The 24,854-nt window shown below is 46.0% G+C and overlaps 1 protein-coding gene across 7 annotated transcripts in view; it reads left to right on the top strand.

Annotated features, from left to right (window-relative positions):
* LOC131768113 (COP9 signalosome complex subunit 8-like) overlaps positions 1–24,854 on the top strand; it is a 312,045-nt gene that overhangs the window by 222,109 nt on the left and 65,082 nt on the right. The window contains exon 10 of one of the 7 annotated variants that reach the window (XR_010836164.1): positions 14,275–14,359. The exons of the other annotated variants lie outside the window; for them this stretch is intronic. The gene's annotated coding sequence lies outside the window, so the exon portion shown is untranslated. Of the gene's footprint in view, positions 1–14,274; positions 14,360–24,854 lie in introns of those variants that run through there. 7 annotated transcript variants of the gene reach the window in all.

Raw genomic sequence — 24,854 nt, 5'->3', positions numbered from 1 at the left:
GATGAATTATCCAGCAAATAATCACTCTAAGTAAAGGGGAACACTGGAATTAGATGTTATTTTGTGTGCTTTGAGGCATTAACTTTAAACTTTGATTTATTTTGCATCTTTTCAAATTAGACAGGGCAAATAATAATTCACTATTTTTTTCCTATGCACTTTGATCCCATTTTAGTAAGTGTTTGAAACAGTTGTGCTTTTGAAATGAGACTTTATCTCAGTTCACACACTAAATTTGCTGGTCTGCACTAAATTTTCCTGAAGGTCTGCTTCATTTACCTTTCATTTTCCACCAAGGGTTTACATCACTGCAAGAGGAGTAATTTCCTTTACGGAGGAGTCATAAGTATAGCCTTGGCCAAAAAGTTCATTCAGGCTTTTCCATACGTCTTAGGCGAAAACCGGAACGAACTTTTTGGCCGACCCAATATAAACAGCTTCAAATCAACCCTCTTTTTTTTTTTTTTTTTTAATCCCCTTATCCACCCAGATGCAGTAATTTCTCCTACAAAAACTTAGATTGATCAGAGGGGCTTCCCTGGTGGCGCAGTGGTTGAGAGTCCGCCTGCCGATGCAGGGGACGCGGGTTCGTGCCCCGGTCCGGGAGGATCCCACGTGCCGCGGAGCGGCTGGGCCCGTGAGCCGTGGCCGCTGCGCCTGCGCGTCCGGAGCCTGTGCTCCGCAACGGGAGAGGCCACAGCAATAAGAGGCCCGCGTACCACAAAAACCAAAAAAAAAAAAAAAAAAAAAAGGAAGACTTTTTTTTGTTGGTTTAAGGGCCAGACGTTCTTGAAGTGATGTAAAAGTCACTTGACAAAAACATTATCGACAATTAGATGTGAAAGTTTGGAGCTAAGACAAAGAGTGGTTTTCTACAGTTTCCCCACTTTGAGCTTCATGGAGTCTAGCAGTTGTCTTCAGAAAGAAGGCGCAATATCCCGCTGGCTCGGAATTTACATTGGAACAAAGCTCCATGGCAACGATTCACTGAACCCATTCATCGAGAGACCTAGAGTCTGCTCGGTGGCAGCTGTGACCTCAGGGCAGCGTGCCAGGCACCACCCTCTTCTTCAGCCGCTCTAGCGATGGCAGTGGACGTTGCACCCCCGAGGGCCTCCACGTTCCTTCCACCCCGGAGCTGTAGAAGAACCGGCAGCAGCGATCGTCCTCCCCTTAAGGGCTGGACACTCGAGAAGGTTAAGGGGATGAATTTCTGTGAGTGAATGAACACAGGAGGAGCTCAGCAAAGGCCCTCCAGCAAACTGTCTCCACTTTGCTTTTGCCCTTCACATCCTGCTCAGGCTTCCGTGTAAACCAAGGACGGAACGTATTTTCCTAAGGGCTTATTTGATGTCAGTACCTAGTCAAAGTTGACCTTGTGTGAAAATACACTCCTCTCAGTTTTCAAATTCTGATTAACTTCATATTAGAAACTGATCTTCTTCAGAGAATACAGGAGTCAGACTACTGCATTCTAAATGAGAATTAAAATTTCCCAGAGGAGAGCATCTCGAATAGGCATGTGGTGTGATTCATGCTTTCCTTTTTTTTTGCCTTCTCTCTTGTAGGTGTAATCTTTTTAGAGGCATTCACTGTTAATCCCATAATGACATCTGAAGGAAAATCAGCGAGGGTAGAGGAGGTCTGATTTTTCCAACCATAAACACTGTCAGTTAGAGCTAGAAATAACTTTGGGAAACCATCGCCTCAAAGACTATGGTTAAACTAAAAATAACATGATACAATTTGAAGGGGGCGGACGACTGCAGTTCAGACAGAGTTTTTCCTTTATTGCAGGTTCTCAGGCGGAGGCCACTGTGAAGTCAAGCATTGTGGTTTCTGACAAGCCTCCTCCAGCTTCTCAGAGATCCTGAGTGTGATCTCTTCCCTCCTTTAACTTCCCTTCCTTCTGAAACATCCCCAGATTTTTCTGGGGTACCTGATCCGGCACCTTCGTTATTCAGGGCTAAAAGGTGGAGCATCAGGGTAGAAGTGAGAACCAGGAAGGGGGAGGAATAATGGTGCCCAAACTCTTGATACTTTCTCACCGGGACTTACGGCCCCCCCGCAGCCGGCACAGAGCTAAGAGGCGGTGGGGCTCATCTACTTCCAGGTTAAGCTGTCAGTGGGAAAATACCCGAGTCCCTGAGCCATGCCCCCCCCGCCCCGACCCCGGCTCGGCGGGCTGACACCTGAGCACTGCAACTAAGCAGTATTTTGTCCCGATTGATGACTGAGCTGTGTCCTTATTACTCGACACAGACTCCTTAAAGAGAAACACGAATCTGTAGAGCGACACCAAAGCTCCAGAAGGGTCCTCGAGACCACCCGAGCACACCTCGCCTGGAGAATTTCAAACAGGATTGGGTCACCGTCCTTTATGGGAAATGTGACGGGATTTGAAACGGTGATAAGGCCCCCTCCTTCAGTGTGTAAAGCCAAGATACGGAAGTGATGGTGAAATGCGGGAGAAAACGGAGTTTCAGAGGATCCCAGATGGCTGAGGAGCAGAAGTCCAGAGGCTTCTGGGTTCTGTGCTGTCTTGTTTCCCTCTCGCCCTGGCAGCACACTGATACGTGCTTCTTAGCTCCTCTTCTCGCGAACAGAAACGCAGCGTGGTTTGGGGGAAACAGTCTGTCCAGGCTCAGCACACACACTATGTTTCCAGGCTTCCCTGTAGCTCAGGGTGGCCGGCCATGTGATGTACTTCTGTCCCGTGGAACGTGAGGGGGTGCTGACGGTGGGTTCCTGGGAAACCCTCTTTGAATTCAGCAGCCTGAGCCTCTCTCCCTGCACCTTCCCCCTTCCTTCGTAAAGGCACCATGTTTGGAGGTCGGGCAGGCAAGTTAGCATCTTGAGGAAGAGAGGCCCAGCAGCTAAAGGACAGCAAGGCGGAAAGCCAGAGCCCCTGGACCAGCCCCGGGCTGCTTCCCGTGGCCTGTGTGTTTCAGCCACTGTCGTCTTGATAATTCGAGCCAGACAGAATCCCTCGCTGACGCACTGATCTCACTTACCAGGCGAGGGCCCCGAGGACCCCCTGAACTGACCAAAGCCACACAGCCAAGCCCCAGTTCACATCCATACCTGCTTCGCAGGAGACCACTGTCCCTCCACTGCTTTGTCTTTGCCTTTGCTTCCTCAACGGAGCCCTGGAGCTTAGGGTGTTCTCCCACGGCTGAAGCTCCTAAGTCTGTTCCCCTTTAGGGACAGGCTTATTCCGGTGTACTGCAAAGTGATTCCGTGAATACACACACACACACACACACACACACACACACACACACGCACGCACGCACACTCAGTGAATTTTTAAAAATATATATATATATACACAGTGTTATGTAGTAGGTCCTTGTTTATCTATTTTATATATAGTATTCTGTATCTGTTAATCCCAGACTCCTAACTTATCCCTCCTGCCTTTCCCCTTTGTTAACCATAAGTTTGTTTTCTATGCCTGTGAGTCTATTTCTGTTTTGTAAGTAAGTTCATTTGTATCATTTTTTTAGATTCCACATATAAGTGATCTCATGATATTTGTCTTTGACTTACTTCACTTAGTATGATCATCTCTAGGTCCACCTGCGTTGCTGCAAATGACATTATTTCATTCTTTTCTATGGCTGAGTAATATCCCATTGTGTGTATATATATATGTGTGTATACATATATATTCACATGCAACACGTCTTCTTTATGCATTCATCTGTCAATGGACACTTAGGTTTCCTCCATGTTTGGCTATTGCACATAATGCTGCAGTGAACACTGGGTTGCATGTGTCCTTTCAAATTAGAGTTTTCTCAGGGTATATGCCCAGTAGTGGGATTGCCAGATCATATGGTAGCTCTATTTGTAGTTTTTTAAGGAACCTCCATACTGTTCTCCATGGTGGCTGTATCAATTCACATTCCCACCAGCAGTGCAAGAGGGTTCCCTTTTCTCCACACCCTCTCCAGCATTTGTGGTTTGTAGACTTTTTGGCGATGGCCATGCTGACTGGTGTGAGGCGATATCGCATTGTGGTTGTGATTTGCATTTCTCTAATAATTAGTGATGTTGAGCATGTTTCCGTGTGTCTCTTGGCCAGCTGTATGTCTTCCTTGGAAAAATATCTATTTAGGTCTTCTGCCTATCTTTTGATGGGGTTGTTTGTTTTTCTGATACTGAGCTGTATGAGCTGTTTGTATGTTTTGGAAATTAAGCCCTTATCAGTCACATAGTTTGCAAATATTTTTTCCCATTCTGTAGGTTGTCTTTTCATGTTGTTTTTGGTTTCCCTTGCTGTTCAAAAGCATATGAGTTTGTTTAGGTCCAATCTGTTTATACTTGCTTTTATTTCTCTTACCTTGGGAGACCGACCTAAGAAAACATGGTTACAGTTTATGTCAAAGAGTATTTTGCCTCTGTTCTCTTCTAGGAGTTTTATGGAATCATGTCTTCTATTTAAGTCTTTAAGCCATTTTGAGTTTGTTCTTGTGTATGGTGTGAGGGAATGTTCTAACTTCATTGATTTACATGCGATTTACTGGGGTTTTTTAAAGATTTTTTTTCTTTTAAAATAAGGTAACATTTTATTTTGGAAGATTTTTCTTGTCAAGGAGAAAATCTGTTTTCAGTATGATATCAAAAGGTCAGTGCCATTCAGGAGCAAATAAATATGAAAATAGGCAATATCAGCAGCTACTAGCCCTAGTGGAGTCGCATTTCCCTATTTTCTTTCTTAGTTGCAAAAGAATATGATTTTGCCACAGGTCTCTTTGCACTACACTGTATTTGTAGATTTTGTTGTATTTGTGTTGAGAATACTTACATATTATGTTCCTGAACAGTCTTGAAGATGAGTTAAGTACCCTTTTTATTTTATCCAATCATAAAAAGTGGACATGGTTAATTATTTTCTGGTTTTATTTCATTTGAACTCTGTACAGCTCATTTTTACCTTTCTCTGATACAACATAGTGTAGAAACATGTCTTTGACGTGAGATTTTTTAGAAAGGCGTAACATCTTCCTTTAGGATAACAAAGTGCTTCTCAGGTGAGCGTACGTCACCTCAACACCATTAGGTCGTTGGAAGTAGAGACAGTTTAAATTCAGCCATTAATACATTTTTTAACGAGGTATTAAGGATAGGTCCCCTTATCAGCCATGCTACTGTGCTAAAAATCTTACAGCATCGATCAAATGCCATTACGCTCTTGCAGACACATGCAGCATCTGACCACAGTGGCCTCGTGAGCACTGAATGTAGCTGCCTGGAGTTTGGTACCACTTCTTTGAAAAGTTGTCTTTACCTCTGGCTCAGTGTTTCTCATCAATCATCCGCTTCCCCTAATGATGGTATCTGGTAACAGGCAGACAATCCATCGTCACCCCAGAGTATGCCTTAGCACTCTTACACCTGAGTGCTTTCTTCACATGGTTTACTAATTAAAAGAAAGAGTCAAAATGTTCAGTGACAGATCAAGGAGGCATATCTTTATTTATGATGCTTCTTTCCAAGTAACGTATAGAGATCCCAACTAACTACCTCGGGACTTTTCCTCTTAAACAGCTTGCACATATTCAGGCCAGTGCTTCTGAAGTAAGATGCTGAAGTGTTCTTAATAAGATTAGCTTCTTCATTGCTACACATTTTTTTTTTTTTTTTTTTTTGCGGGCCTCTCACTGTTGTGGCCCCTCCCGTTGCGGAGCACAGGCTCCGGACGCGCAGGCTCAGCGGCCACGGCTCACAGGCCCAGCCGCTCCGCGGCACGTGGGATCTTCCCGGACCGGGGCACGAACCCGCGTCCCCCGCATCGGCAGGCGGACTCCCAACCACTGCGCCACCAGGGAAGCCCCATTGCTACACATTTTAAGACTCTTAATTATTATGGAGGTTTAGTGTGCCTGTCCTGCAGTATCACCAAGTTTGTTGTATAAATGTAGCTATGTTTATTTTTTAAAATTATTTGTGCACTAAATATTTCTAAAATTATCTTTGTGGTGGCACACAGTGAAAACCAGAGAAGCGATAAAACCATAAAAACAGAAAAGAAAATATTTGCAAGTACCTGACTCTGCTTAGTCGGAGGCCCACGGCACTGGCCAGGAGGGCAACCTCTGGGGGTGAAAAACCGCTATTTGCTGCTTTTTTTTTTTTTTTTTTTTTCGCGGTACGCGGGCCTCTCACTGTTGTGGCCCCTCCCGTTGCGGAGCACAGGCTCCGGACGCGCAGGCGCAGCGGCCACGGCTCACGGGCCCAGCCGCTCCGCGGCACGTGGGATCTTCCCGGACCGGGACGCGAACCCGCGTCCCCTGCATCGGCGGGCGGACTCTCAACCACTGCGCCACCAGGGAAGCCTTATTTGCTGCTTTTTGAGGAACAGTCAACTACACAGGGATTATGTTTGTCAGAGATGGTGGTCTTTAGTTCTGAGGTCTCCTGGTGGTTTAGTTATGGATTTCCTGAATTACGAAGACTGATCATTTTTGATGTGGCGACTTTTAAGTCTTTGTAGATGTTACAAATAGTCCCAAGGAAGATAGTGAGGAATTGAATTATGGTCATGGAACAAAAACAAAGGTGAGAAACAGGATAGAGGTGTTAGGGGATTTGGCGTTGGAAAGGATCTTAGTGGAGAGGAATGATTACGAATCCGCAGGCTCCTGACATTTATATCAGTTGAGAAAAATCATTACTAATAACTCAGCGGAATAAAGCCAGTATGGGCGCATGTATTTGTATATTACCTATAAGCAGAAATTTATAAATCACCAGAATGTTCCGTGATGGGGAAATGAGGAAGTAAACTATGGTGAGAATGAAAAGTATCATTTAATGATCTGACTACATGCCGAGACTTAGGAAAACGAAAATCCTGTCGTGGAACCTGAGATCCACTCCCTCCCTGAGTTCCCGGGATTCTCTTCACCTCCCTGTATTGTTGAAACCAAGGTTGCTGGAGCTGGCGTCCTTTCCAGGAATCTGGGACGGATGCCCAGGTGAGGTTGATTTGCCTAATGCTAGGGAGCACAGGTGAAGTGTGGTTGAAAGGCTGGCCCAGCAGAGCATCCAAGCCAATGCATCACTCCAGGAAGGCCAGGCATGGAGAGGGAGGTAGGGCCTGAGAAAGTCAGAACAGCTGAGCTCGGAAGGGGGGAGGAGGCAGACGCTAAAGAGATTCCCTAAGGAGCTTCTTTAGAAGGTCTGTGGCCTCGCTCGCTCGTGGACCAGGAGGGCAGCGTTAAGGACTCAGAACCAGCACGAACCATTCGTTTCTCAGCGTAGGAAATGGGGTAGGGAATCGACGAAGCACTCGCAGGCTGTTTTAATACTTCTCCTGCACAACCCATTTCCAGTGGGTACAGCCCTACCAGCAGAGCTGTGGTGGGAGAGGCATTGTGCTGAAGACAGCACAGCTTTATCTCAACCCTGTGCCAACCCGAGATTCTGCCTTCCATGGCACCGACAGAGAGAGATTCGCAAGGACCCAGATAAACTGGAGCTTCTGGTCCTTTATGTAACCCTCCTCTTTTTGTACTGTACTCCACACAATAAGCATGTACAAAGAATACATTTAGCAACAAAATGAGGACTTCTAGGATAATGCCCTGCGTGCCAGGAGCGCTGTGGTATAATCTTCGTGTGGGTATTGTACCTTTGGGTTTTAAAGCTCTTAAGAAATCCACATTTGCCTGCGCTGCAGGAGGCAGGATGTGGTGAGCGGTGCGGTGGCGGCCTCCACTGTAATGGGAGAGGCCCCGGAGAGCGCAGCAAAGAGTCCTGGATGCAGAGGCAGGAAACCCTGCCCATTGACTGGCTGTGTGACCTCAGGCAAGGCATTCAATCCGAGCCTCGGTTTCCTCCTCTATCAGATTAGACAAATGGTGCCTTTCTCATCTTTCAGCATTGTGCGGACCACCAGGAGGTATTTCAAGGGAAAATCTTAAATTTTCTAGAAAAGATAGGTATCTGTGAATATCTGTAAAGCCCTACATAAGCGAATATTAAAATAACATACTGAAACCTGTTCCTGCCTATCACAGAGTGTCCTCAACACCCCAGATAGGTCCTTTGCGTGTAACATTTAAATACTGAGGATTTTCAGACCTTCTGAGCTCGAGACCTTATCTGAATGTCACACAGGCCTCAAACTCAGGATCGCAAAACCTACCTCAGAATCTGCCCCGCCTCCTGTTTTCTCTTTCTTAACGAAGGGCGTCGCCGTCCCTCCAGCGACACACACACCAGAGACTGTCCTGCACTGCGCCACCCCACCGTTTCCTCCTAAACGCTGTTGACAGACGTGTCCGTATCCCTGCCCCCATCACCGCTGCCTTCATTCTTCCCTCTCATTGACCCTCTTGCCTCTGTTTAGGCCTCCTGTAGCCGCTTGCCTATGCTGTTGCCAACAGCATCTCTCTAAAGGTGACGTCCAGTTATAACGCTCTGCTGAAATTCTTCGGTGTCTCGCTGTGGCCCCCAGCACCAACCCAAGCCCTGTAGCAAAGCTCACCAGGCTCCTCATGATGGGCCCCGCCTCCTCCCCAGAGTCCCGTTCGTGTGTCTCTCCCTCGGCTCCAGAACCCAGACACCCTGCCCTGCATGCAGCTCCCGGAGCGGGCAGCCGTCACCCCATCTCTGTGTATCGTCAGTGCCGTTCCGAGAATCGTTTTCCTATCGAGCTGACTCTTAGGGATCTTCAGAGCTCGATTTGATACCACCTCTTCCAACCTACCTGAAATGATCTCCATCTCACGCCCCACACAGACCCTTCTTCCATCCCTGAGGCCGTAGTCTCTCGTATGCTTCTCATATCGTTACGATTTCCTCTCTGTTTTTGCTACCCCATGAGCTCCTTGAGGGCTACTGAGGTTTTCATTGTCTTCTCTGCAACAACTTGTTTGGGACCCAGCATTCTCCTGACCCTGACCAGTGTGAAGAGTTGAGGAGATCCACCCGGAAGGAATCTTCTTTGGAATCCCTGTCCAGACGGGGACGAGCATCTCTTTAATCAGGCATGACCTTGAGGTTGTCCAGCAAATGGAAAACAAGAGCTCAGTAGCTCAGTCATAGGCTCTCTCCTATACCAACGATGCTTTGAAGGAAAGTTCACAACCCTCCGGTTATTTTTCAGATATGACGCAGCACAGAAAGCAGCGGAGGGCTCCTTTTATTAAGCTACAGTCCAGAAGAGAATCAATGGAAGAGAGTCCCCAAGGCTCAGGGCAAAGCAAACACTTCAAGTAGGAATGGAAAGTCCAAGGGAGTCAAAGTCCGTGGGCCACAGAGAGACCACACCTCTGTGGACTGAGGCCCTCGGCTGCTCCACTTATCACGAGGAGATAACTTCCCCTCAGCAATGGGATCTCATGCAACGCCCTTGCCCTTGACGCATCCTTGGGGGAGGAGCAGAGGAGGAGAGAGGTGCCTTCAGCACTTCCCTAGAAATCTACTCCTTGACCAGTATTTCTTCCTCAAAAACAATTACACGTTTCATTAAAGTAGTGATTAAATTACTGTTGCTATCTTGGTGTGCCCAGGTACCGCCCAGAGGGGCCAGGAGAGGTGCTCCCTCCACGTCAGGTCTTGACGTCTCAGGGGCCGTCTTTACCCTGCAAGTTGTTCCCCGCCCTCCCCTGCACAGACGCTGCACGCCCAGCCGTGCACTCCTACTTGCCCACCTACGCTTATACACACACAGCCCACCGCTCATATGAGTGTCCTGGTATCAGCAACGGCTTAAAAATCCTTTGCAAAGTCGATGCCCATTCTCCCGTTTTATCTTAGCAAGATGGATAGATAACCTGCTTAGATCAACCAACGAGAAAAAAGAAGGAAATGGGGGAAATTTGCTCAAATTCGGGGGCTGCAGTATATTTTTCATTTTCCATTCTGTCGATTATAATCAGACAGATAGAAGGACGGAGACACACACCAACACACACATATCCTTCAGTGAGGGAGTGCCACCCTCGCCCTTCTCTTGCTGCCAAAGATGAGATACTGTGTTATCTGTAACCTGGGTTTTCTTTGTCAATGTTTTAGCAGATTCCTAACAGCCTGACTACTGGTATTTCTGGCTATACTCTGGGATTCATCCATCTTTATTTTTCTTAACAAGATGACTCCTGTAGAAGAAAGAAAAACCAAAGGGGGTTAAGGATGCTGGTATTATTTATTGAGAATATGTAACTTATTTTAATTTATGATAATTTGGTTGGGAAGGACCCAAATTAGTTCCAGTTATATTAAGGGATTAGGAAAAGAATCAAGAATGTGAGAATTCTGGTGACTTATGTTTCTTTCTTTTTGCATTTATGCAAAACACGAGCAAAGGGTTTGCCAGACTTAGCAAATAAAAATAGAGGGTGTCCAGTTAAATTTGAATTTCAGATAAACAATGAGTAATTTTTTAGTGTAAATACGTCCCAGAGATTGCATGGGACATAATTTATACCAAAAATGATTCGTTACTTACCTGAAATTAAAATTTAACTAGATATCTTCTATTTTATCTGGCAGCCTTACATGTATTACTTGTGGTAATACACAGTAAAAAGAAAAAAAAAGGAACTGTTAACATTTAAAATTTTTTTATTTGATTGAAGTGTAGTTGACTTACAATGTTGTATTAATTTTTGCTTGTACAGCAGAGTGATTCAGTTATATATATACATACATTCTTTTTCATATTCTTTTCCATTATGGTTTATCCCAGGATATTGAATATAGTTCCCTGTGCTCTACAGTAGCACCTTGTTGCTTATCCATTCTGTATATACCAGTGTGCGTCTGCTGACCCCAAACTCCCACTCCGTCCCTCCCCACCCCCCTCCCCCTTGGCAACCACAAATCTGTTCTCTGTATCTGTGAGTCTGTTTCTGTTTTGTAGATAAGTTCATTTGTGTCATATTTTAGATTCCACATATAAGTGATATCATACGGTATTTGTCTTTCTCTGTCTGACTTAGTCACTTAGCATGATAATCTCTAGGTCCATCCACATTGCTGCCAGTGGCATTATTTCATTCTTTTTTATGGCTGAGTAGTATTCCATTGTGTGTGTGTGTGTGTGTGTGTGTGTGTGTGTATACATACACACACACACATACACATACATACATACATACCACATCTTCTTTATCCATTCATCTGTTGATGGACACCTAGGTTGCTTCCATGTCCCGGCTGTTGTAAATAGTGCTATGAACCTAAATAGTACATGACCATAGTGCATGTATCTTTTTGAATTATAGTTTTGTCCAGATATATGCCCAGGAGTGGGATTGCTGGGTCATATGGTAACTCTGTTTTTAGTTTTTTGAGGAACCTCCATAAAAATGGTATCAAGAAAAAGCCTCTGCATCAAGTTCGGCTAATATCTAGATATTGGTATCTAAAGAAAACCTATTTACTCGGGAAACAGAATCTACATTCCTCTCCTGGACAGTGGGTGGGGCTAGCTGGGTATGAGAACCTGTAGTCATCACCTGTGGACGGGCTGGAGAGCTAACATTTGATTTAAACCCAGGAATTCAAGGTGTGAGGGAACTTTCCTCTCAATAGGAGTACTAGACAGCTCTATACATACATCTCTATATTTATAACTGTATTCATCGTGGAACATTCCTGTAGCTGAAGGTCCTAGAGCTGTGTGCAGAAGGAGAGCAGGAGGGTGGCATTCAAAGTGAAAAAGAGAATAGCAAGGGTGTTTCTTAATCAGCAAGCTTACAAATTAGAAAAAGCATCAATTCAAATTTCCTAGTATACGATCCGACAATTCTTGTGTGTGAACTTACATGTATCCCACCTTTTCCTTAAATTCAATCACTGTCCTAGTACCTAGGTGGACAGCAGAGAAACAAAACAAAATTCACGCCCACCGAGAACGCTCCTCTGACTTCAGTATCCCAGACCATAGGTCCATTGAGGCTTCGCTGGCCTTTCAGAATCGTGAATATTTGAGTAAAATTACTTTATTGTTAACAGTCAAAACCTCAAGTTATTTTTTTCTGTGCCTTAACAAATAGCATCAAGGAACTTGCATTAATATTCCATTGAAGTCACAGTCAGACACCAAATTTGTTTTGATTATATTCATTTTTAAATTACCTTCACTTCAAGGAATGATTTGTTGAAATTTCATTGTCTCTGTGGTTTTATAAATTACCCTAGGAAATGGTGCCTCACGAATTTGCTGCGATTCTTAATACGTTTACATGATTAATGCCTATTAAAAGTTATTAAGAACTTAGCATGATAAATATTAAATGTCCATTGTGGTACTTATTAGCTGTTATTCAGAGTCATTTTTGCAATGAAAGATGCTGTGAAAGATCTCTGGAGGGAAACAAAAATGTCAAAGACAGGCCTGCCTTTTCATAGAAGCCTTGAGCTTCAACTTCTGACTTTTCACTGAAGAGTTTTCCAACCCCGGCTCCGCCAGTGGAAGGGTATGTATGGAGCAGAGCTTAGCAGAGTCAACAGGCAGCCTCTTTGGGTGTTTTGGGGTTTTTGTTTTGATTTGGTTTGTTTTTCCTGTGTTCAGGCTTCACTAGTCCAAGACTTAAGTAGAGACCTTAAGACAAAAATGAGAGGGAAGGATATTCTTTGCCTGTGAATTCTCTTAGACGATGAAAATCCATTTCAAGGATACAAGAGAAACAATACTGGCATTTTTTTTTTTTTACTTTTATTGAATTATAGTTGATTTACAATGTTGTGTTAACTTCTTCTGTATAGCAAAGTGATTCAGTTATACATATGTATATATACATTCTTTTTCTTAATATTCTTTTCCATTATGGTTTATCTCAGGATATTGAATATAGTTCCCTGTGCTCTACAGTAGGACCTTGTTGTTTATCCACCTTGTATATAATAGTTTGCATCTGCTAATCCCAAACTTCCAATCCTTCCCTCCCCCATCCCCCTCCCCCTTGACAATCACCAGTCTGTTCTCTATGTCTGTGAGCCTGTTCCTGTTTTGTAAATAAGTTCATTTGTGTCATATTTTAGATTCCACATATAAGTGATATCATATATTTGTCTTTGTCTGACTTACTTCACTTAGTATGATAATCTCTAGGTCCATCCATTGCTGCAAATGGCATTATTTCACTCTTTTTTATGGCTGAGTAATATTCCAGTGTGTGTGTGTGTGTGTGTGTGTGTGTGTGTGTGTGTGTGTGTGTGTGTGTGTATCACATCTTCTTTATCCATTTCTATGTTGATGGACATTTAGGTTGTTTCCCTGTCTTGGCTGTTGTGAATAGTGCTGTGAACCTAGGGGTGCATGTATCTTTTTGAATTATAGTTTTGTCCAGGTATGTGCCCAGGAGTGGGATTGCTGGATCGTATGGCAGCTCTATTTTTAGTTTTTTGAGGAACCTCCATGCTGTTCTCCATAGTGGCTGCACCAAGTTTCATTCTCACCAGCAGTGTAGGAGGGTTCCCCTGTTCTCCACACCCTCTCCAGCATTTGTTATTTGTAGACTTTTTAATGTTGGCCATTCTGACAGCAACACTGGCACATTAATAACATAATAGTACAGTCCTTCTTGTGCTCCCTTGAATTTCAAAAACTCTGTCCTTCTGAAGTTCAGAGTGCTAAGCAGACGGCCAGTGTACTTCAAGAGGCTCAGACAAACAGTGGATTGTTCAGGCTCCCTGCAAAGCCAGCAAGCAGAAGGGAACCATAGAGCCAGAAACGAAAGACAGGGATTTTTTTTTTTTTTTTTTTTTTTTTTTTGCTGCTCATTTAGTAACGTTTCAAGGTGGTGGTGTGGAGCACGTTGTCTGAAATTGTGAACTGAGTCTAAACCTCCCTCAGAACTTACCCAGCATCTTAATTAAGCCAAGTTTGCCAGGGTTGAGTCCATTTAAGGAAGCTGGCGATCACACCTCTTTCATTCAGAAGAGAACATATAACTTAGATCGAACCAGGAAGTGTCAAGGACGAAGCCTTCAATAAAGAGATCTTTTCAAAATCATTGTTCCTAAGATCATATTAGACACGTGTTCTCATCATATCATCTTGACAAGAACATGCAGTGAAAGGGCAGATGTCAGAGGAGGATGTGACTTCGCTGGAACCTGGGACTCGGTTCACAGCCACTGCAGTTGGGCTGCCCCACAATTCCCTATCTCACCTCCCTCCTCCTGAGTATTCAAAATAGAAATCCAATCCAAGGTCAGAATGTTCTGAGTTTTTGTTCCGAGCAAAGAGTCCAGCTTCTGCGTTGCTTTCTGGGAAGGTGTTCTCAGGGAAACTTTTTCTCTTCCCAGCGTCACCCACTGCCAAGAGCCTGAGATTGGGCGTTGGATGTTGGTTTATACTGAACACGAAACCAGAGCTGCTCAGCATCGTGACACAGAAAAATCATAAGCTCCTCAGGAGAAATTTGAGAAACACGTTGTCGATTCAAAAGTTCATTTCTGAGAAAAGCTTGGGAACTCAGAATGCATTTTCCCATGGGAAATGTTAGACCAGCCCACCACAGCCAACAGCACTCATCACACAGCGAGAAGAGTGCTGTACTAACAGCATTCTAGAACCTACCTAATCGACACTGCTTCTGAGAGCACACATCGCGAGTCTCAGATAGGTCTACCGGAACCACACATTCTCGCTTTCCCCAGTTCAGCGGCAAGATCTTCCCCCACCTTCTAACTCCAGGTCTGGCTCCCATGAGCCACAGGAGGTCTCCTCCCAGCATGTGGCAAAGCAGCCCCAGCAAAGGCCGGTGTGGGGGTGCAAGGCCCATGGGACCCGCAGGGTGGGGCTTGGCTGAAGAGAAGCTTCCAGCGGAGGGGAAATGGAAGCCGTGAGAGCCTCCAGATTCGAGAATTGCAGAGCCACGCCCCAGTGAGGTCATCAACTGGGATTCTGTAGGAACAGTCACCACGGAGTCTGGTGGGGCGGGACGAGGGTTTAGGTGGGGGGTTGTGTAACGAACCAGATTTGGAAGGGACGTCGAGCCAGATAGGAGGAGAGGTTTTAAGGGAAGTAATTTTCCTGGTGATGGTTTCATCGGGCGTTCCTTTGGAAGCCCAAGGAGGAGAGCAGCGATGGAGATTTTCTGTTGTCATCTTCACTGGTGGAGGCCCCTTTAAATGAACCTTACCTACCTGCAGTGCAGACCCACAACTCACCTGGGCCCCAACCCCCACCCCCCCAGGGACCGCCTCAGACCCAGCTCACATGACAGTATCCTTGACCTTCCGTCCCATGGGACATCCGATCTCAACACAGTGTCGGCATTTATCCTTCAGTGCAAGCACCAGGGGACAGGTCAGAGATGCTTCTGCTTTCGGAGCCGACTAGGCCTTGGTCGATTTGTAGGAACACATTCTAGAACCAAACCCTTGTATCTCTGGGGCCAGGACAGTGCAAAGGTTTCTCCCTTTTTCCCCTCAAATGCTAAAGACCCACTATGGGCTAGACTTACTTTTTGTCTTGAAGAAACAAGAATAAATACTAATGGCGGGTGGGTGGGATGTTCGGTGACAGCACACTTGAACACGGTGGGGTAAGGTAGAAGCAGTTGGAATCTAACTTATTGGACCAAAAGGAGGAAATGAGTAATTCTTCCCATGCGTGTGTTAAAGAGACCTGAAACAGTGGAGAGCTGGAGTGGGAGCCTCTCAGGCAGCCGTAGTGAGTGCGGACAAGCATAGCCACCTTTGGGGAACCAAGGGAACGAGTCTAGGTTACCCTGTAGCCACCAAGATCCAAGCAATCACAGTTCCTCACTTCATTTGGACTCTTTGCCGACTCATCTAAACAGCTTCACCCATATGCCCACTCGTGCTCGCTCTGAGGCATGCGACTTTCCTTGCCACCTCCAGCCTACAGATATTTGGGGGATCCCCCTGTGAAGGAAACCCGTTCTAGAGAGTGGAGGACCAGAGCAGTGGGGGCCAGGATCCGTTGGGCTGAACCCTGACGACTCTACTGCCTGAGCTTTCTTTTCTGATTGACCCCGATTCTCCCGCTTACGGAGTGTGTGAATTGGGCAGCTTATCTTAACCTCTTGCGGCTCAACTGCCTCAGCTTGAAGGTGGGGGTTTGCTGACCTCGCGGACTTGTCATGAGGGCGAAACGATATAACGCACCGAAGATGCATGGTACACTGTCTGGCCGAACACGGGCCCTGAAGAGCTGGGAACCGCTTGTTCTAGTTGCCTCTTCTCTCTAGAGGCTGCCCTGGGGAAAGAAATACGAAGGCTGCTTCTCCCGTGATCCTCAGAAGTTTCACCCTCACAGCCCACGTTCCAGGCTCTGCAGTCAGCCCCTCTTTGGACCCCAGAGAGACATGTGCACTTACGAATTTACCAGTCAAGATGTGGTCCACCAGAGCCTGATACCAGGAGATGTCACCAGACGGGTTCTCCCTTTGCCTGGGAGTCTAGGATGTCCACCGTCGAAACATCCTTCATTGCCCCATGCTGCCACCCTCAGGGCAATGCTCCGTGTAGGTGCCCTGCCCACCAGCCAGAGCCTGGGACACAGCTTTCCTTTCTGTTTCCCACGGGCTGATGTGGCATTTCATCCTGCACCACTTGCGGGACGTACCAAGGCGAGGGCCGGGGCGGGCTGTCTCTTGGTCACATGCTGCCTCTGCTGCCCCTGCTGGAAAACTGGCCTCTGCCACTTCTAGATCCACGGGGCCGTGAGACAAAGCTTTGGGAAGGGACAGTATGTGAAGATATTAGTTCGTGGAGTATTTTCCCCTCCTGTGTGTTCTCTTTCCTCGCTTCCAGCAGGCTCAGATCTTATGGTCTCGGGGTAACAGGTGGTAGCTCTGAGTGTGCCTGGAGGATGGAGAAGGGGAAATGCAGCTTGCAGGCCTCTCTGGAGTTTGTTTTCTAGAAGTCTCTTTAAGAAAACACATCCAGATGTAGAAAACAAACTTTCGGTTACCAGGGGATGGGGTGGAGGGAGGGATAAATTGGGAGATTGGGATTGACATACACACACTGCTATATATAAAACAGGTAACTAATAAGGACCTACTGTATATAGCACAGGGAACTCTACTCAGTACTCCGTAATGACCTATATGGGAAATGATTCTAAAAAAAAAAAGTGGATATGTGTATATGTGTAACTGACTCACTTTGCTGTATACCTGAAACTAACACAGCACAGTAAATCATCTCTACACCAATAAAAATTTTAAAAAGGAAGTGAGATACCTATCAAAAAACAAACAAACAGAAAACCACATCCAGGCTTTGAAAGAAGTGAGAGGAAGAGGTTGTAAAGAGAATGTCTCGAAGAAGTAAGGTTGCCCAGGCTTCCCTCGCGCTCTCTGACTTCCCCTCCAGACTGGAAACAGAGACCCCAGGCCAGAGGAGAGGAAGAGAGAAGACAGGGCCTGGGGTGCATGTGCCGGTTTTCTTTTGCTGCATCACACATCCCCACAAACCTGGCAGCTTAAAACACTGCTAGCAGTTCTATAGACCCAGCTGGTCCTAGAGCCTACAGTCCTGGTCCTGTAGGTCCAGTGTGACAGGGCTGGGTCTCTGCTCCGAGTATCACAAGGCCGAAATCAGGGTGTCAGCCAGGCTGGGAGAAATGTACTTGCAAGCTCACTCGGGCTGGAAGAGCTCAGTTTCTTGGCGCTTACGGGGCTGAGGCCCATGCTTCCTTGCTGGCTGCTGGTCAGGGCTGCCCTCCATTCTGTCTTCAAGCCAGCAGTGGCGTGTTGAATCCTTCCCATGCTTTGAATCCTTGGCTTCCTCTCCTACCACCAGCAGGAAGAATGCTCTGCTCTTAAAGGACTTGTGTAATTAGGTGAGGCCCACGTGACTGTTCTCTTTAATTTAAGGTCATGAGATTTGGCACCTCAGTTACCTCTGCAAACTCCCTGCACAGCAGAACCGGGATTATTGTTGGTTGTGTAACTCGGGAGAGGTGTGTGTACCCCTGGGACCAGGAATCTTGGAGGCTGTCATAGAATTCTGCCTCCTGTAGTGCCAGAGCAAGGAACTGAACCCTGCTTCCTGGCAGCAGCATTAAGGCCATGGAGGGGAAGGGCTGGGTGATGTGCCCAGGAACGCAGGATTGTGGAGGCCCCTGCAAAGATGCTCCCACGCCCTAAGCTTGGCCTGAAACTCATAGGACAGTGTCACATCCCCAGTCCCGAAGCCACCATGTGGAGCTGGGCAGTGGACATGTGACCAGCAGTACTCATACTCTCAAAACCTGGTACACGTGCTTAGGTAGCCAGGCAGAAATGAAGTTCACTTCTAGAAATTAATGACAGTGACATTTCTTGCACACCCACAAGATAGCAGTGGGAGGAGACCTTAGCATCTCCAACGCTAACTCTAGTACCTGATATGTTTTTTCATGAATGAACAAACAAAGGCAGGAAGCTGGTAATGACTAGTTTGCAGAAGTTCACAAGAGCCACCGGCTTCATGAATCAACCTCTGTTTCAGGTAACAGAAAAAAAAAAAAAAATGCATTAGGGCAGCTTTTTAAAAAAGTGTGTTTGGTGAAAAGTTATTAAGTATTATGTAAAAAGCAATTCTTTAATCAAGATTACTGGGAAAATGCTAGATCACAGTAGCAGACCAGTTTCTTTCCTGCAAGATTTTTTGACCTCTTTTAAAATGCCAGTGTACATTATTATGTTTTAAGTGGGATAGCATACGTAGCATTTAAAAAATCCATTTGATACAAAGAGCCGCCTTTGTCCCGACGACGTGTCGGTGCGGATGAGCTGGGTAATGCTGCAGTCACAGAATTTCAGTGGTTTACAACAACAGTGCTCTATTTCTCTTTCACTTTACAAGACAGCTGCTAGGTGGCTGTAGTTCTAGTCAACATCTTCTTAACTCTTGGATCAAGGCTGAAAGGGCAGCTCCCATCTGAGCCATTGCTGGTCTCATGGAGGAGATAAAAGGAAAATGGTAGAACCTTGTGGTGGTCTTAAGGTTTTGCTGGAAGCAACACACATTTCACTGGCTGAAGCAAGTCACATGGCCAAGTCTGATGTAAGAAGACGCGTACTCCCCCTACAGGGAGCAGTTAGCAACACCGTTTCTCAGTGGAACACACTTTTTAAGAACCCCACATTAGGGAGGCAGCCCGTGAAAGTAACTCTGGGCTTGGGCCACTGCATATTCCCTATGACAGAGAAAGGAGTCAGAACCACAGGGCAGTGCAAAATCAAACCACAGACAAATCTTGGCTCTCATCCCAAATCCGTTTGGTTTGTAGTTTGTTTTTCTTTCAATTTGAGAAAAACAGTAAACAAAAGAAAATGGTATAATTGACTGAACTTTCACTGCTCTAGCTTAATAGGCCTTGATATTTTTAAAAGAAAAAAGCATTCAATCTTCCACTATCTCCTGCCTAAAAATTCTGATTGCTGACCATATATCCAAGAGAAAATGGGAACCTGCCCACTCCTCTCGAAAGGGAGCAACGGGGTTTGTTTGGTTTGCTTTACGCTGTCAGTGGCACGGAGCTCCATGAGGGGGAGGTTCGCATGGACCACCTGAGGCCCTGCTCTCTTCACGGCTCTCGGCTTGTCTTCCCTGACAGGGCTGTGTGCAGTTCCCCTTGGCCCTGCCCTGCCACTGTGTCCCTGCAGATAGGTCCGGATGACTTGATGAAAAGCAGACAGTTGCGTCTAAATAACTACCTGACTCTGGGCTGTATCTGAGCCAGTAACAAAGCTGGTGAAAGGCTTCAAAATCCCACTGAGAGAGCATGACATTCTCTTACCAAGATAAGGAAGAGGATTCAAGAGAAAAGGCACAAATCCAAGGTTAATGATCGGGACTTGGGCTTCCCTGGTGGCGCAGTGGTTAAGAATCCGCCTGCCAGTGCAGGGGACACGGGTTCGAGCCCTGGTCCAGGAAGATCCCACGTGCCATGGAGCAACTAAGCCCGTACACCACAGCTACTGAGTCTGAGCTCTAGAGCCCATGAGACACAACTGCTGAGCCTGTGTGCCACAACTACTGAAACCCGCGTGCCTAGAGCCCGTGTTCCACAGCAAGAGAAGCCACTGCAATGAGAAACCTGTGCACCGCAACGAAGAGTAGCCCCCGCTCGCCGCAACTAGAGAAAAGCCCGCCTGCAGCAATGAAGAGCCAACGCAGCCAAAAATAAAATTTTTTTAAAAAAATGATGATTGGGGGGCTTTACTTTCTTTTTCTCTTTCTTGCTCTAAGGGACAGAGAGAACTTGCCCCAATTCAGAAAAAATGAAAACCATAAGTATGGTCATTACTGACTGGGATCAGTAATTAGTCAGTCAGTGTAGCCAAACTTTGCTCTCCTGGCTGCAACCTGAAAGCACATCAGATTTTTCTGAAAATCCCATTAACAGTTTCATCCCAGTGAATCCGTATCTGACATTTCCAGAGTAAGGATAACTCCGTGAGCTCCACTGCTGTAGGAAGTTCTTGAAACCCATGAGCTGAGGTGCTGACCTGTTCAGTACTATACGAGAACCACTTTCTTACTTTTTGTTGCGGAGCACAGGCTCCGGACGCGCAGGCGCAGCGGCCACGGCTCACGGGCCCAGCCGCTCCGCGGCACGTGGGATCTTCCCGGACCGGGGCACGAACCCGCGTCCCCCGCATCGGCAGGCGGACTCGCAACCGCCGCGCCATCAGGGAAGCCCGAGAACCACTTTGAAGATCAGCTTTAAAACGTGATCACAGCTCTCGGACTCTCTCACCTGTCACCGCCCCTACCATTCACCCAAGTCCCTTCATTAAAGGAACTTTTTATACACACGCACCACACGGACATATACCATATGCAGTTACATATCTTAAGTTAAAACTTACTGTAAATCCAAGTAGTTATACACTGGTAGCTCGAAAGACCGTGATTGAAATCTTCTGTTCTAACAAAGCGTCTTTAAGGTGGTTTTAATTGACGGCCTTTCAAAAAGGCCTAGAACTGTCCCGCTGAGTGTGTTTTATAAATATGTGGGTTCACCCTCTCCTGAGCCATGTGTTTCGAACAACATACTTAGTAAGGCTTGTATTTGCGTCTCTGCCCCCAAGGTGCTTCGGTTCATAGACTGGACTTGAAGCCAGCCCCCCAGGTGGATGTGACGGGCTAGCTCTCTAGAGTTGCACAGCTAGAGAGGTTACACACAAAAGAAGTTGTATGTTAAGTCTCTTAAGTGGTTTTATGCAGAATAAGCTATTTCGTACTGCCTAAAATGGGGACAAATGCAGCAGTGTTTACAGAACGATAACCCACACGCTCCTGCTCCACATGGTTCTCCTAATGGTCTAGTTAACTTAAATTATCTTGTCAGCTGAAACCTGTAATTACAACGTAATAAGAACCCCCTGCTAACTTATAACTAGAAGTCATAGCTAATCGTCTTGAAACATCAAGCAGTTTCTCAACTTGACACTTATTATAAAACTGTCCAGAGAAATGGAATATGATTTTATTTTCTTCTAGGCTATGAAGAATATATATTTTAGTTATAGCTTTGATTTTTATTTTTCCAACTTTTTCATAGTACCAGAGAACTAGAGGAAATCCAAAGAAAGAGGAAAAGGCCAGGACTCTTGTCAGTGAAGACCACAGACGTGAGCTAACTTAACTGTGGCAAACAGGAACTCTCTGTTGGAGAGAAAATAACATGTCACGGGCTTATAAATATTTCAGGTGGAAAATTTTAAATTTCCCTTTGACAGAAACCAGCTTTAAGAGAATCTGAATCCAGTTGCCTAAACCTTAAACTGACGGTAAAAGAAACACCCCCTCCATCACCCCCTCCTGTCCCATTTACACGTAGCAAAACTTTCAAAAAATGTAAAGCATCCCTTTTAGAATTTAACAGACAAGAAAGTCACTTGGAAGAGTTTTACAACTTCAGGAACGTAAGAGGTCATTTTCCAGAAACCTAATAAAGAACGTTTCTGTCCTGCCGGGAAGCCACGACCACATCTGAGCACACGCTTTTCCTGCATCTTGGCAGGTGATGTTCACTCACTCACACTCAACTGAGAAATCAGAACAGACGCTTCTCCAACTTCTTGGCACAAATCCACAAGCCTTCTTTTACCCAGTCACGTTCTCTGTTCTCTCCTTTGACAAAGGACGAGGCGTTTCTGCTCCTCTTATCCTCGGGTACCATCCCTCTCACCTTGACTAGGAGTGTCCCTGCCCTTGCGCTTCTGTCCTGCATCCTCTATTTATTATTCTCCTCTGGGTCGTTCCCTCGGCATGTGGAACGCTCGTCTGTTCCATTCTCAAAAAAAACCCACAAATGATGAAAGCGATTAAAACAGACTCTCCCAGCCCCACAGCCCTGGCTGTTCCTGACTCGCTGCTCTTCCTGTCTGGGCAGCAAAAGTTCTTGAAATGTGTGTCCACCCTATGTCTTCACTCCCGAACCCCTTCTCCCCTCCCTTCTACTCTACCAGCTTCCCTCCTCTGACTGCGCCTAACGGGGTCACTGACAAGCTGCGTGTTGCCATTTCCAAGGTCATGTACCTGCCCTCATGTTACCTGAACTCCCAAGAGCTCTCAAAGAGGGGACTCCTCCCTCATTCTTCAAACACATTCCCCCCCCCCCAGTGACTCCACCCTTTCCTTAGTCACCGTCTATGTTTCTGCCTGTTCCTTTTCTCTCTTTTATGCTCCTCTTCCTTGGCCCAGTCTCTAAGGTTGGAATGCCTCAGGATTCAACCCTCCTTCTCGACACTTTCTCCCTGGGATGAAATACGATTTATGTGCTAGTGGCTTAGGAGCCCTCAGTTAGGACTCATACTGCAAATAACCAAAAATCAAACTCCGTCTTAAATAATAAAGTGGGGAGGGGGGCCGGTTATTGGTTCCCATAACTGAAAAGTTCAGAAGCAAGATGGTCTTCAGGGCTTCAACAGTATCATCGGGGGACCAGTTTCTTTCCAAGTCTCTGTCCCACCTCCCACGTTATTACCGTCATCCTCAAGCTGATGTCCCTCATGTTGACAGAATGGCTGCAGCAGTTCCAGATTTTACATCCACAAATCTTGCCATCCAAAATGAGAGAGAAGGTTGATTTCTGGTCACTTTCTCTGGGCTCTCAGAAGGACAGGAAACATTCTTTCTTAGAAGATCCCAGAAATGAGCTTCCACGTGTCCCATTGGCCCCAATTTTTCACAGACATACTTCTGATGCAATTCCTTTGGATAGAGTAATGCCATGTGCAGGGAGGCTTCGATCTAAGTTACCTGAATCAATAATGATGATGTGGGAGAGGAAGGATTATCTTGATGGAGATAAAACAATCGAGATCCATGTCCGATTCCAGATGAGGAGTCAATTCCCTCCAAATAATATAGGTGCCATACAGTGGTGACGGGAAAGAAAGCATGGTGGGGGAGGTACGCACATAGAGTTTCCAAAATTATGCTTTGTCTCTGATCTCTTCTCTGTGCTCCAGACTTAAATATCCAACTATATATTTGACATCTCCTTGTGACATAATCAAACTAGCACTCTCGACTCTCTGCTACCCCCATCTCCCCTCAGGAAATCCACTTTTTTCTCCAGTATTCCCTTGTCAGTAAATGGAACCACTATCACTTTGCAAAAGACCCCAATTTAGAGATTTTCTTTGTCTTCTTGCTCTTCCTTACCCCGTAATCTAATCCACCAACAAGTCCTACTGGTCCTATGTCCCAGTTATATATTGAAGCTACTTATTTCTCTCTCTCCCTCCACTTTCACCTTCTAGATTCAAGTCTTCCCTATCTCTTGCCACAACTACTACAGTCACCAACCAACTGTTGTCCTGATTTCTTTCTTGCCCTCCTATTGTCCATTCTCTACACAACCTCCAGAAGTGGTCTTTCCAAAGTATCAGATCATTGCCTTTCTAAAGGCTCTTCAATGTCATTGCCATTCTTAAATCCCTTCAATGGCTTCTCAGCCTATTTAGATGAAAACCTCGACTCTTTATGTGGAGGCCCTACCACATCTGGCTCAGGTCTACCTCTCCATCATGATCTCATACCACTTCCCCTGTTCTCTGTGCTCCAGACACAGGCCCTTTTCACAGGCTACACATGGTCAGCCCGTATCTACTCTCACTGTTGAATTCTCAGACCCCAGCAGCCCATTCTTCGACCCCAGCTTCTTATCCTCCTAGTCCCCTCCCTCTTGCTTCAGTCACCCCTTATGTCCTCCAGGCCCTGACTCTCCCCTGATCCACAGCGTATCCACCCCTCTACCTGCACCTCCTTCCTGTCCAGCCAAGACAACGTAGAAAAGATCACACAACCACGCAAATTAGTGCCGTCGTCTGATACGATCTCCGGCCCTGACTTTGCCCAACACAACACACTCTTTGACAGTCTTACTCACGTCCGAAGACAGATCCTCTTTCACCCGCTTCGTAACTGTCATCAGTCCTCAATGTCAGCCCCTCTCTCATCATCTAGCTTCTTAAACCACACACACACACACACACACACACACACACACACACACACACACACACACACACACACAAAACACCTCCCTCAGTCTACTGCCCTTTTACCCACAAAGCAAGATGTTGCCCTATCTACTTTTACGTGTTTCTACCTTATCTCACAGAAGGAGGCTTTTTAGTTTGGATGATGCCTGCTGTACATACCAAAATATTAAAATGAATGGGGTTTACACAGCAAGGAAATATAAGCCTTCACATAACAAGGAGTCTGGAGTTTCAGGGCTGGTTCCGTAGTTTATGTCCTCGAGGACCCAACTCCCTCCCATCTTCCCACACTTCCGTCCTCATCAGCTCGGCCTTCCCCTTTAGGTATCACCTCCTCACTCAACGTAGTCCGACGGCAGAAAAGTTAGTTGTGAGATCTCTTCATGTATCTGTCGACTT

Source organism: Kogia breviceps, chromosome 13 (assembly GCF_026419965.1).
Source record: "Kogia breviceps isolate mKogBre1 chromosome 13, mKogBre1 haplotype 1, whole genome shotgun sequence".
NCBI classification, from domain to species: domain Eukaryota; kingdom Metazoa; phylum Chordata; class Mammalia; order Artiodactyla; family Physeteridae; genus Kogia; species Kogia breviceps.
Note: the sequence above shows the minus strand (reverse complement) of the source record. Positions and strands in the feature narration are given on the sequence as shown.